This window comes from Equus asinus, chromosome 22 (genome assembly GCF_041296235.1).
Source record: "Equus asinus isolate D_3611 breed Donkey chromosome 22, EquAss-T2T_v2, whole genome shotgun sequence".
Classification (NCBI taxonomy): Eukaryota; Metazoa; Chordata; class Mammalia; order Perissodactyla; family Equidae; genus Equus; species Equus asinus.
The window spans coordinates 53,091,823-53,105,317 of NC_091811.1; the positions used below are offsets into that span (position 1 = coordinate 53,091,823).

The 13,495-nt window shown below is 44.4% G+C and overlaps 1 protein-coding gene across 9 annotated transcripts in view; it reads left to right on the plus strand.

Moving 5' to 3' along the window:
- The first annotated feature begins 1,968 nt into the window (after window positions 1-1,968).
- SCN8A (sodium voltage-gated channel alpha subunit 8) overlaps window positions 1,969-13,495 on the plus strand; it is a 178,836-nt gene continuing 167,309 nt past the window's right edge. For 7 of the 9 annotated variants that reach the window (XM_070495306.1, XM_070495309.1, XM_070495312.1 and 4 more), the window contains exon 1: window positions 2,283-2,439. The gene's annotated coding sequence lies outside the window, so the exon portion shown is untranslated. Of the gene's footprint in view, window positions 2,125-2,282; window positions 2,440-13,495 lie in introns of those variants that run through there. The other 2 variants (XM_070495305.1, XM_070495307.1) reach the window with 2 other exon arrangements.

Below are 13,495 nucleotides of genomic sequence, written 5' to 3' on the forward strand. Positions count from 1 at the left end.
AGAGTCCAGAAACAGACCCTTAACATACCTGGTCAACTGAGTTTTAACAAAGATGCAACGAATCAGATAGTCCAGGAACAACTAGATAGTCACATAAAAAATTTTAAAAAGCACTTAGATATGATCCCAAAAGCATGATCCACAGAAGAGAAAATGATAAATTAGACTTCACAAAAATTAAGAATTTCTACTCTTTGAAAGACACTGCTAAGAGAATAGAAAGGTATGCCCAGACTGGCGGACAGGATTTACAAATCATATATGTCATAAAAGACTTGTATCCAGAATATATAAACATCTCTCAAAACCCAATAATAAGAAAACAAACAACTCAACTTAAAAATAGGCAAAAGACGAACAGACACCTCACCCAAGAGGATTACTGATGACAAATAAGCCCACGAAAAGATGCTCAATATTTTTAGTCACCGTGGAAATGCCAATCAAACCACAATAAGATAACACTACTCACCGTTACAACGGCTAAAATGAAAAGGACTGGCCATGCCTAATGCTGTCAAAGATGTGGAGCAAATGAAACTCTCATTCTGCCAGTAGGAATGTAAAATGGCACAACCACTTTGGAAAGCAGTTCGGCCCTTTCTGAATGTGTTAAATATACACCTACAATAGGACTTAGTCATTCCATTCCTAGATATTTATACCCAAGAGAAATGAAAGCATATGTCCACATAAAGACTTGTACACAAATACTCATAACAGCTTTATTTGTAATGGGCAAAAGCTGGAAATAACCTAAATGTCATCAACAGGTGACCAGATAAACAAATTATGGTACATCCCTATAACGAATACTACTCAGCAATAAAAAGGAATGAACTATTGACAGACAACAGAATAGTCAACAATGGAATAATCTGAAAATAATTATGCTGAGTGGAAGAAACCATACAAAGAAAGAGTACATACTGTATGATTCCATTTGTTTAAAATTCTGGAAAATGCAAACTAATGTACAGTAATAGAAAGAAGATTAGTGGTTGCCTGGAGAGGGAGTGCGTGTGGGAGAGCTATGCACGCAGGGATTACAAAAATGCATGGGGAACCTTTTGGAGGTGATGGGAATGCTCATTACCTTGAGGGGGGTGGTAGTTTCATGCATGTATACATATGTCAAAATTGTTCACTCTAAACATGCATAGTTTATTGTACATCAAATATACCTCAGTAAAGCTATTTTAAAATGTATGTAGCGCGCACACTACGTGGCGTGTGCCAGGTTGCGTTATAAATGTGTGAAATGCATTCTCCTCTTTAATCCTCACGAGAAACCTATCAGGTTGGTACTGTGATTGTTCCCTCTCACAGACGAGAACACTGAGGCTGAGAGAGGGGGTTCACGCCCAAGTCTACCCAGTTAGTAAGTGGCAGCCTGACCATACCCTTTCACTATTAACTGTGGAAGGGCACAATAAAGTGCTAAGAGTTCTCACGTTCATTTTCTAGATCCTCGTGAGATTGTGGAGTCAGCAGTTCAAATGCTCGTGCCTACTTGACGGACAAACTGAGGTTCAAGACGATTAAGGCGACCTGAACACAGTCTCAGACCTGGGGGCTCAGGGGATTGATGTCTCCCTACTCCTCGTAACAGGGCCCTGTCCACTGAATCACAAGGCTCCCAGTGCTGTTGACAGACTTCTGCGTTTTTTTTCCAGGCGGCCAAAGATCATGTAAATTGAGTTCCTTGTGTTTATGGATGTCAGAAACTCCAACAACTGAGCTTGGCAATCTTCCTGGGCACCTCCTTCTGCGACCGCCCGTTCAGGGGAAAGGGAAGACTTGGCATTTGCAAAGGTCACGAGACACTCGAGTCAACCGAGCACCTTTGGGTTTCAACACCGCCCAGGTGCGGGCGGGCGGGCGGCATCCCGCGCGCGTCCCGGCGCTCAGCCCGCGGCCCCTCCCGCGCGGCTCGGCGGGGGCGTCGGGGAGGCGGGCCCGGGGACGCTCGCGAGGCGCTCCGGCACGGCGCCCCCTGCCGGCGCCCTGCTCCCTCGCCCGGATCCGGTCCGGGCGGCGCGGGGACGCCGGCCTGAGAGCGAGCGAGCGAGCGGGCGAGCGGGCGGGCGGCGCGCTGCGGCCGAGCGGGCGCGCCCTGCAGTGGTAGGTGGGCCGCGGGGCGCGGGCGCGCGGGCGGGCGTGCGGGGGCCGGGGGCGGGCGGGGGGCGCGCGCCGGGGGTCGGCGCGGGGGCGGGGCGGGGCGGGGGGCCCGGTGGCGGGGGCGCGCGCGGCGGCGCGCGGCGGGCGCGAGTCATCAATTATGCAAGGACTCCGGCGGCGCGGGGGGCGGGCGCGGGGAGCGCTCCAAGATGGCGCCCACCGCAGTCCCGCCCGCCGCAGCCTCGGCGCCTCTGCAGTCCGGCCGCGCCTCCCGGGCCCCGCGCTAGGGCCGCCGCTGCCTCCCTCGCCGCCGCTGCCGTAAGTCGCCCCAGAGCCCCCGCCCCGGCGCCGCTCCTCGCCCGCCGGCTTCCCCTTCTCGCCTCGGGACCCCGGAGCGGAGCTCGCCCGTCTCCGGTCAGGGGCTTTGCCGCAGAGTGCGCGACGGGGCTCGAGGGGCACGGAGCCGGGCGTCTGCCCTCCCTGTTTTGGACAGGTGTTTGGAAGTCTTGCTTCCTTCTCCCGTGTTTACCTGGGGTCCCCGAAGAGAACTGAGGACCGCTGGCCCCCACCCCCACACGCCCTCGCTCTCCTCGGCTCTCGGCTGCGTTGGGGACACCAGCCTGCCCTCGGCGCCCCTTCCGTGGTGCAGCCTCCCCAGCCCCCGTCTCCCAGGGCCGGCAGAGTCGGGGCCCCTCGCCGGGTTGCACTGGGAAGGGCAGCGCTGTCGGGATCTTCCTACAGAAGCCCATCAGCTCTACCCCCTCCCCCATGTCTTACTGCATCCTTCTCCCCCATCCGGCTCCAGGCTGTTACCAACTGCAGAAACCAGGGGTTCCTGGGTTCTTAGGGCGGCCAAAACTCCCTCTGTCCTTTACTCGGATGCATCCGTCCCCCTCCCGAGAGTGTGCTCTGGGGCTGTGTTGGGGGCCCCCGGGACCTTCCTCGGCAGGCTAGGATTCCTGCATTAGGGAGTACATCACTTTCAGAATATCCCCTTCCCCCACCCCTACGCCATCCGATGCAGAGCTTGCTCCTCTCCTCCTCTCTCCCTTTCCTCCCCCACCTTACCACCAGCAGCGGCACCCTGGGCTTCTTGTTGGCGTTGGGCTTACAGAACTGCCCAACTCCACGGGCGTGGACCCCTCCTCTCTGTTCTCTTGGTACTTGGAGGCCCGCAAAGCCTCTGCATTTTTCCTGAGGGCTCAGCTCCATCCCCTCGGTGCCAGCAGCAACCACTGGTGGAGACTTGGCAGTTAACTTTCCGGGGTTAGCCAGGGCTTTAGACCCCTTCAGGAGCCCCAGCTTCGAGGTGGGGGCGGGGGGGGGGAGTGAGAATTATTTTTCAGCCTGGTAAATATGATTCTTCAAACCATGCATTCCTTCCAACTACTCCACTCCGTGTCCTCTTCCTCACTTACACTGCAGTTTTTGAAGCATGGGGGAATACATTTTATATCCGGAGATTCCAGGCGTCGATTTCAGCGTTCATAATAAAAGAATGTCATCTGTTTGGGGGGGAGAAGGTAGAAGAAACTTTGCATTGCATTTGGCTAGTTCAGGGGGAGGGAGAAAGAATTAGCACGGAGCAAGCTCCACCACACAGGGAAAACTGCCTTTGATGCACAGTGGGCACCAGAGAAGCAGAGATGGAAGCAGGCACTGTGGGTGAGGACCTTGGGGGCAAAGGGGGAGAGTGCTTTTTATAGCTTTTTTCTCAAGTTTGAACCTGGAGAGCCTTTAGAGAGGCAGTGCTGTGTTAGGGCTGGGGAGGGGGGTGGGGGGTGTGTTTCAGCTTCCCAAGGGAGATTTCGGGTGTGGTGGGTTTTCACTGTTTCACAATCTCTCTGTACTTCTCTTTTCTCCACGTGCATTAGAAAGATATTGGGGGTGGAGGGACTTTTTTTCTTTGCTCAAAAAAAATTTTTTTTGATGTGTAATGCAAATGGCTGGATAACATTACCACCTGGTACCATCCTGGTAGGAATCTTGGGGGAATCAGACTTAAAGTGCTGAAAGCTTTGTAACATGTTGCCTGTAACCTGGTTCTTGAAATACTGCAGCATTTTTGCTTTGGAACTCATGACCCATAAGGCCTTCAATTCTCCCTGAAAGAGAATTTGATTGCTCGGAAAGAGGGGTGGTAGGGATGGTTTGATAATCAGAGAGCATTCTCTGTCCTAGAAATTGAGGCTCTCCCTGGAGAGAGCTGCAGGCATGTTCCATGTTCTCTGCACATCTGTTTCAGGGTATGTGTAAATGTGTTGTTTTTTTTTTTTAGGAGGGCTGGTGGTGGGTATTGCAGAGCAATTCTCGATAGTGCAGGCCGGGTGTTGGTTTCATGGGTTCAGTTTGAGAGGCTGACTTACTGTGCCTTTGGTTTTCATTTGGGGTTTTGTCAACTTTTATCAAAATATTTGAAGGATTTTGTTTTAGATTAATAAAGGATAATGAAGTGGAATATAGCAGACTTAAAAACAAACCATATAGTTGCTGTTGCTTTCTTTGTAGGACCTGTCACGGTTTTTTCTCACGGCCCAGCTTTAGTTGCCTGTGTTTAGGCTGGCGCCAGGGTTTCTTACTGTGGTGCTGAAATGACAGTTCCCCGACCAGCTCTGCGGTGAGGCGCGCACGTGCTGGACATGGTTTGGGTTTTTCTTTGCTTTTATCATCAGCAGGCTTTCCTGTGGATGTGTGTGTGCATGCGCAGCTGGGTTTATACTTGAGGTTGCAGGCTTAGGTATCATATTTTATTACTCCCACATAACTCTTCGTTTTGGCTGTCCCTCATGTGTTTTACAGGCTGCAACTGATCCATATGTAAGTCATGTAGTGACATTTTGCTGACTGCGTTATTTCAGCACATTTCAACAATTTCAAACAGCAAGGAACTGTTAATATTATGGGAGTTTTCTCTCTATGAGAAGTAATTAGATAGTTCACTAAGTTAAGTTGGATCAGAGGGGCATCTTCTCTGAGTTGATTTGAACAGTGAACTGGGAAAAGGACTCGACACAACAGAGGCCAGTATGCAATCCATTGTGTCACTAGAGTAGACTTGTGAAAAAAATTATTTTGAAATCCTAGGATAGGAAGGGGGCTATAGAATTCAGCTTGTACAGTCTCCCACCCAGTACAAGAATCCCCTTAGGGGAGATCTCTGCTTTGAGTACTTCTATTGGTAGGGAACTTACTGCCACATAAAGTAGCTCATTCCATTTGGGCTCCATTGTGACTGAAGTACTTTAATGTCATTGAAAAGGTAGAATACATAAAGTTAAAAGATGATAAGTTGGGACTATATCAGGGGCAAGTGTCATTCTTGTGCTTGTTACTAAGAAAAGATTGACCCTCAGTGTCTGTAGAGATTATACAAGAAACGTGCACCTGCTTGAGGAGAATACAAAGATAGAGACATATCCACCTAAAGCAAGAACAACATTCCATGAAGGGAAAGAAAAATAATTAGCTTTAATGTGCTGATGTTATGTAACAAGTTTTCTGGAGGCACATGTGTGAATTAATGAATGCTTAATTCCTATAGATTATATCTGAGAAAGAAAATAAACCCACACTGTGTAGAAAGTGTTAAAAATACAAAGCTTATCCAGAATGAGATCAGTTTCCAAAATTATAAAAATAATGCATACTTATTGCAGGAAAATTTTAATATATGTAACAGACAGGAAAAAAGTCATCATTAGTTTTCCATCCTAAGCAAAACAGTTGTCTGTGTTTTATTGTATATTTTCAGTCTTTTTTTTTTTCCTATAGCAAGAGCAAGCAGCACTTGCAAAAGTTATTGAGAATAATTTATTTTTAAACCAAGCCTTTTAAGCTCTTAAGTTCATAGTCCACTAGTTAGTCATTTAGGGACTTAAACACTAGATTGTTGTATTTCAGGGTTTTTTTTTTACTGAATCATTTTTAAATTTTCCAAAAGATTATCTTTAATGTGAAAGAATTCATTCATAGAATTGGACTCTTGTAGAGTCTCCTGATTTAAATTTAGCAAATTAATTAGAGGAATAAAGAAGTCTTTTTTCAATATACGAATCAACAATTATTCTCACTCTGCACCTGCTGTGTGTGAGGCGTTGTATTAGGCACTGACACTCTTCAGATGGCGAGGCCAGCTTAGAAAATGATACTGTGCTCAAAAACTATGGCTCTTGAAGTGTTGAAGGAAGGAAACAGAACTTTCACCCTTTAGGTCTATTAATCGTTCAAACACCGTATGGTGGACTGTTGGTCTAGCCCAGTGATTCAACCTGAGAAAGAATAGTCTGTGCAGGAATAGGAAGTAAATGCAGGAAAAGAAAAGACAAAGAAGAAGTCTTCTGTAGAATTTTTTCTGTCCCTTTGTGAAGTTATAGAGACACAACCAGGACACACAATTAAGTACTTCGTCAGGAATTAAGGTTAAATGAAGATTCAAGAAGGTTGCCATAGTTACACCATTGAGAAGAAAAAGTCAGAAGCAGTCTGGGCTTTGGAATTGGACAAAACGAAGTTCAGATCTTGACTTTGCTCCTTATTAGCTTTGTGACCTTGGCCAAGTTATTTAATCTATGTGAGCTTCACTGTTCTCATCTATAAAAATAAGAATGATAATACCTGTGTTGCAGGCTGTTTGTGGGGATTAAATGAAATCTCTGTTTCCTTATGGTTTCTGACACGTAGAGCTCAGTATGTATTAGCTCCTTTCCCTCTAGAGATTTAGCAGCTTAGTGTGTATTGATATGTGTGTTTGCAGTAGTATATATGTAGCGTATTAAATTTCAGTAGTCTGAAAAGCAGACATGGTTTTATCTTCAGTCTGGCCGGGAGGACAGAATCTGCAGTTACCCTGGACTTGGGTGGACGTTGCTGGTCTAAAAGGAGAGAAGCTTTACTGTCCAATTGCAGTGCTGATCCCGCACAGTGCAGATGCGTTCTCAAAGTAACTCTTTCATTGTTCATTCCCAAACTATTCTAGAATAGCACTCTTTACCAAAAAGGAACGCTCTGGCCCTCACAGCTGGCTGGCAGCTGGGCTGTTATTAGCTATAGCCTGGGGTCTGAAGGTGGCATGGGCCCGAAGGCTGAGGCTCCCCTTTCTTCTTGCTTGAGCTGGATGTTTTCATTGTGGCCAGTGGTCATACAGGTTTGGAGTTGCTTTTGTCTTCAGCCTCGCTCTAGGTTTTCCTGTTATAGAGACTTTGAACAGGCTTTATTTATTTAGAGGCTTTATTTGAATGGGTCTCATGCACTTAGGTCTCACAGCTGACCATTTACCTTTGGTAATTATTAGTGTGTATTGTGTGCTTACAGAAACTTTAAAAACCCTTCTGTCAGCCGATTCTTTGAGTTAGGTAAGGAAGATATTATTCTACCCATTTTATAGCCGAGGATACTGAGTATCCCAGAGCTTAAGTGAGTTGTCCAGGGCGACAGGACCATTAAATGGTGGAGTGGAAACTTGTACCCAGGTTGGTTGACTCATGCTTGAAGATTTTTTCCCATTAAATGGTGTTATATTCTGGTGTTCATATAACCAAGTAATGTGAACAGTTTTGGCTTTATTTTAAGAAATTATCATTATCCTAGGTAGCTAAACATATCTTAGTGAGTGGGCATAATGAAAGATTCTGGGATAGGCAGGGGGAGGGCAAAAGTACCTTGGAAGGAGAGCATCTTGGAAGCAGGAAGGATGAGGGAAAATGAACAGAAGATGTATCAATAAATAGAATATAGATGAAAATAGAGGCATTGAAGTAACACACTTGTTTTGTTTCTGCAGCTATCCTAGCTTTTTAAGAGGCCATGATGTCTTGGTGTCTGCTTATCTTTCTTCAGTTCTCTTGCTCACGAGTACACACCTTAGTTATTCATGAATGCTCTCACGTTGCCAACATAAGTTATAACCAGGACCATAGGGGAATTATGGCTGCTCTCACCTGGACTTCTTGCTTATGCCCAGCTGGTGTTGGTGTAGGACTCAGAGAAGAACAGAGTGAGTGTCCTGGGGACCGGTGCTGGGAGGGGTATGTGATGTGGAGCTGAGAGAATTCTGGGAGACTCTTGGGCTAGAAGAGCAAAGGTGAAAAAGAATGATAGTTAAGATTTTCCTTAGGCCTATGGAGATGTGTCTGCTGAGGAGAGTGGAAGGAAATGAAAGCCAAGAGGCTGAGGATCTAAGAGGTGCTCTTAGTTTGGGACTGAAGCTCTTGATCCCGGAAGGAGTTAATTGGGTGGGATGACTGAAGTGTGAGCTGGAGAGGTTTGAAGCACTGTTATATTCCCTGTTGGCGGTCGGGAGAGGCCTCCTGTGTTCATGGGGCCTGTCTCAGGATCTGGAAATGGAAACCGCTGAAACCCCTCAAAAGACATTTTAACAGGCTCCTTTCATGTTCAGTTGATTAGTGCGGTTTTTATGCTGTGAAATCTTTGAGTTCCTGGGGAGTAAGAACATTAGAGAAATATGGTGAGTGCTTGTTTATCCAGGGATGGATTATCTAGGCTGTGAATTATACATGTCGTTTATTTTCCTCCCTTTTTCTGCATTTTGGGTATTTAACTGATTATTAGCATTTCCACCAGAGTGAACTTGGGAAGGGAGAAAAAGTCAAAATTAAAACGTTACTTTAAATTTTTAGATGATTAATAAAGGAAGACCACAACTACTTTATCAATGAAAAAGCAATTCATGTTTCATCTGTTCTTATTCTTTCTTTATTTTAGTGGTATAGACAGTTGAAGGCTGAGCCTCTGAAGGCTTAATGTTCACTGGAAGCCGGTGTGAAATAGCATTTTTCCTTCATTTTCCTGAGCGACAGCCCTATAAATAAATAGGGCTTAATTTATTACATGGTTAGTTTCCTGTTTGGGGAGGAATTCTTCTTCAATTAGGGATACTGCAGCAGGCGTTTGCTTCACATCCACCAGCGTCTTTTTGTCTTAGCAAGAAGCTGGATAAAATGCTTTTAAATGAAAACAAATTGATGCATTATTAAATTGCAGAGAAAAATGGAGCAGGTTGCAAATGAGACTGTACAGCTTTCTCAGAGGTCAGAATACCCAGAAATCTCATTTGCTACAGAAGTCTCAGTGGATTTCCTAAGATTTTGGTGAAGACTAAAGAGGTGAAATGTCTTGTTTCTAGGAAAGATGCCTTGAAGAAAATAAGGCATTTTTTAAAGAGTGGTATTGTGATGGGGAAGACAGTGTTGGGAGTGTGTGGAATCATCCAAGCTGGAGACTGAGAGAAGGTGAAAATGGATGAGGGAATTTGGATGTGAGCTTGGGGTGCCGCTCCTATTTCAAGAGAAGGAGTTCTCTCCTCTCTGCACACTCCTTGGGGTGCATCTCTGTGCACTGCTGGGCTCCAGTGGCCCCGGCCTTCTGCAGAGGGCGTGGAGCCTTAGGAAGGTGTTTTGTTATTTTACCCCTAGCTGTGCTAGAACTTTGCTGCAAAGTGTTCCTTATCTCACCTCTGCATTGGGAAAACTGAAGAATATTTTTTTTGCTTTATAGCAAAAAATTCAGTAAAAAACTTAAATTGTTTGCATTTCCTTTTTTTTCTTTTTTTAGGATTTTTAAGTAATTTAATATAAAAGCATTTTCTCAAAAGACACTGTTGAAGGTATTTCTTCCGTTCTGTATCGTAAAATATATCTTTTACATTTATTTGTTTGAATAGTTAACAGAGGCACAGTGTTCAAAGCTCAGAAGGTTGTAAAATCTTCTTTTGCTATCTCCCAGTCACCCAGTATGTGCTCCATAAGGCAACTACTGTGACCAGTTTCCATTGTATCCTTTTCTACATACTTGTGCACATATGTGCATTCTCTCTCCCTGCCCCACACAATCATTTCCATAGTTTTTTGAGGAAGACTGTTCAATAGTTTGATAATCTGGACTCTCATTTTAGATCATCTTAGATCCATTAATTCCCTCTTTCCTTATGCTATTGTTAATTCCCTTATGTTTTATTTTTCTTAGTAAAATTTATATTTTAATTTCTTGGCTTGTTTAAAGTACAAAGTTCGTTTGAGTCAAAGCAGCCCTTTTCTACCAACTGCATTGCTTTTTAGGGTTTCCATTTGAGAATTAGTTATGAAAAATGAAAGTAGAGAGGAAGACATGGCCTCGAGAACTATTAGTCTGTTGCTTTCTATAGGGAATAGAAACCACCTCTGCTGACCACACCAGTCAACAAATACTTAGTGAGTAGCAACCGAGGGTGAAGCATTGGGACAAGTATTGAAAGAGATAAAAGATAGACCTGATGTTTTAGGAGCTTATTTATTTGGTGAAATGAATTTAACAAAAATGTAAAAGAAGAAGAGGTTTTCATAATGGTTCATGATAACATTTGAAAAGGGTTTAATTGCCACATGAATGGTATAGACAATAAGTAAATTGATTTTTTAGGAAAGAGGGCTTCAGGCTGGTATGAGCAGAGCCAGGTGGTGGAGGAAGTATGATTTGAGCTGGGCTTCACGGAATGGTTGGGTAGAGCAATGGGAGCCAAAGTGAGAGGGTGAGAATGTGTGAAGTGTTTGGGGGATCTGTGACCAGATCAGTTGGGCTGGGGTAGACCCCCCAGTGGCAGATAAGCCTGCAAAGATGGGGTAGAGTTAACCAAACGTTAAGGATTTTTGGAAGTTGCATTTATCCTTAGAGACAGTAGAGAACGTGGAAGATTTTTGAGGGAGTACAGAATGGCACATAAAGCTGTGCTGTAATGGTCGAAGAGGAACGGTGTCTAATAAGACGGACCAGAACAAGGAGTGGACATCCAGTTGATTGGCTCTTTGACCTCACTTAGCTGTATGGTGACCAAGGCTTGGACTAGGATGGTATTGATGGAGATGGAAGGAAGGAAAATCATATTAGATTTTGTATATGTGGGTCACATGGATGTGTGTGTTTAAGTAACATTTTTCTAATGTAAGAAATTGTAGGCAGACTCAGTAGGACTTGGTGAATGACTTCACACTGGGGAAAAGGGAGAAGGAGTAGTTAAAGATTATTTTGCTATTTAAAGTTTAGAGACAGAATCTTCTATTTAGAACATCTGGGGAAGTATGTTCTGTAATACATGTTGGCAGTCTAGTCCAGAGCAGCTTGGTTAGCAAGCTAGCTTTATTTCTAATTTTTAATCCTTCTCTGCAGAGGGTTTTTCCTCCTTGAGCTTCTAATGTTATTTCTTTTAGGAAAACCTAGATCTTCCAACTTCTTTATTCTCTGTGCTCTCTCGCTGATAAAGATTGCTTAATCTTTGCAGGTCTCTATTCTTTTCTTATTTTGAAGTCTTTCCATTCTCTCCATTTATAGACATAACTCATTGTCTTTCTCCTTGATATTCTCAACTGACCTTGAATTTAGTGTATAGAGAAATGAGAATTATTTACCTTGTCATAGACCTAGTAGATGACTTGCTTTGTCCTTACTGAAACTCAGCGGCTTTCTTTCTTTGGTCATTTGCTCATATTCTTTGTGCTTCATGAGAGCTTTAGTATTGGAAATTGCAGGCTGAATCAAGGTAGCAACTGAGAAGATTCTAATAGGTGAAAGCAGAGGGAAAGAGTTAGGCCTTCTTAGCCAGTGCTGTTGCTTTCTGTTTAGGTTACTGAATCTTAGGCTGTGGGTACAAAATGTCAGACTTGGCTTGCATAAACTTCCTTGGTGTATGTAGCTGGAGTACAAGACAGTGGCCAGTGGGCCCTAATGTGCAACTTCAGCATACAGAGGTAATTTAGAGCAAAGGCTGGGTTCAGGGAGCTTGGGTTCTGTTCCAGTCTTTTCTAGTCAGTAAAGACCTTTGAATAAGAAGAAATAAAGGGTAATTGAAACCTCAGAACATATACATACAGAATAACAGAATGTACCTAGAGAAAAGCAATTTAATTTAAAGCAATAAAAATTTTCATTTAATTTGTTAATATTAGTTTCTTTCTCACCACTCAAGTTACTGAGTTCTTGCAAATTCCACTAACATGTACCACAGTGTGTGCTCAGACAGTTGGCAGAAGTCCCCATGGTTTATGTGGAACCAGTAGAGCAGACAGAGTTCATGCACAAGGTGTTAGTAAATTTAGTCCTTTATTTAGGGATGGAAAGCATCCTTACAGGAATCCAGTTAGGAGGATTCCTGTGCAATCACACCGTGGGTTTGTACCTGCCTCCTGGTTGCAATGCACACAGTAACAGTGATTAAGAACAGTTAACAGCAGCCCCTTGGGAAGGCGAGGTAGCCTGAGGTAGCCCGAGATGAGGAGGGTCCATGTAGACCACAGAACTGAGCAATGGCCATTGTTTTCTTAGTCTAGATGTTCTAGAGCAAGTAATATTTATAGATTTTTATTATTTTTTTAACTTTCTATATGTGGTATTTCTGCTTCCTTGTCTCTAGAAAAGGTGGGATCTGTAAGACCCGAGAAAGGCGCAGATTGAGCGATTAAATGTACTGGGGAAAGAGAGTAGAATGACCATTGAGTATGTCACTTACCCCGCAAGGCTTTTTTTTCTGACTCATACAGGAAACTTCAGCGATAAGTGCCAAAGGGATAAGACTTCTTTTATTTTGGGATCTTAATGTAGATTCTTGACATTAGAAATTGCTCAAAAGCTTTGTGGGTCAAAGAAAATAAGTCTGTTTTGTGTGATGAGTGGATATTAGACTTAGTATTAATTAGATCCAAGTGTTTTCCATCTTTAATTTTGATTAGATTATATCCAACCTGACCCTTGGGGGCAGCTGTGCTTTGTTCCCAGCCACATGCTCCTTCCTGACCATTAGTGAGCCTTTGGTTTGCATTGTCCCTTGTAGGTGGTAGGAGTTGCCAGTCTCTCACCTCCCACTCCTCAGCAGGACGCAGTGCTGGTTCCCAGTGGTGAGGCAGTGCTGGTTCCCAGTGGTGAGGCACAGCCGTCACACAGGGAAAAGAGTGACTTATATGCCCTGCTTGGGCTCTGGTCTGGAGCCCTGCCTTTGCCCAGGGTAGTGCTTGGGGAAGGGTTTTTATTAAAGAGCAATGCATTTATCACTTGGTGCAATCTGTTATTACATCTCAAGAAAAAAAAATCATCCCCAGAAAGCAGTGTCACCTTTCTAGCCGGGATTCAGAACTGACAGCTCCTTTAGGCACTGCTTCTCTTTATAGATGTTGATTGTCAAGCCCTTTCCAGTTGTTTTTTCCTGCCATGGTCTAGCCGCAGAACCCAGCAAGAACTCTTATTTGTGGGACCTGAATGCTGACTTTTGGGGGTATTCTACAAATCCAGTGTGGATCAATAGAGTGCAACGTATGGGTGCTAGGTGCTAGTAGACATTTTGGGCAAGAGAGTATCTGATGTTTTTATGGCCAAAATTTAGGCATTAGAACCCCTG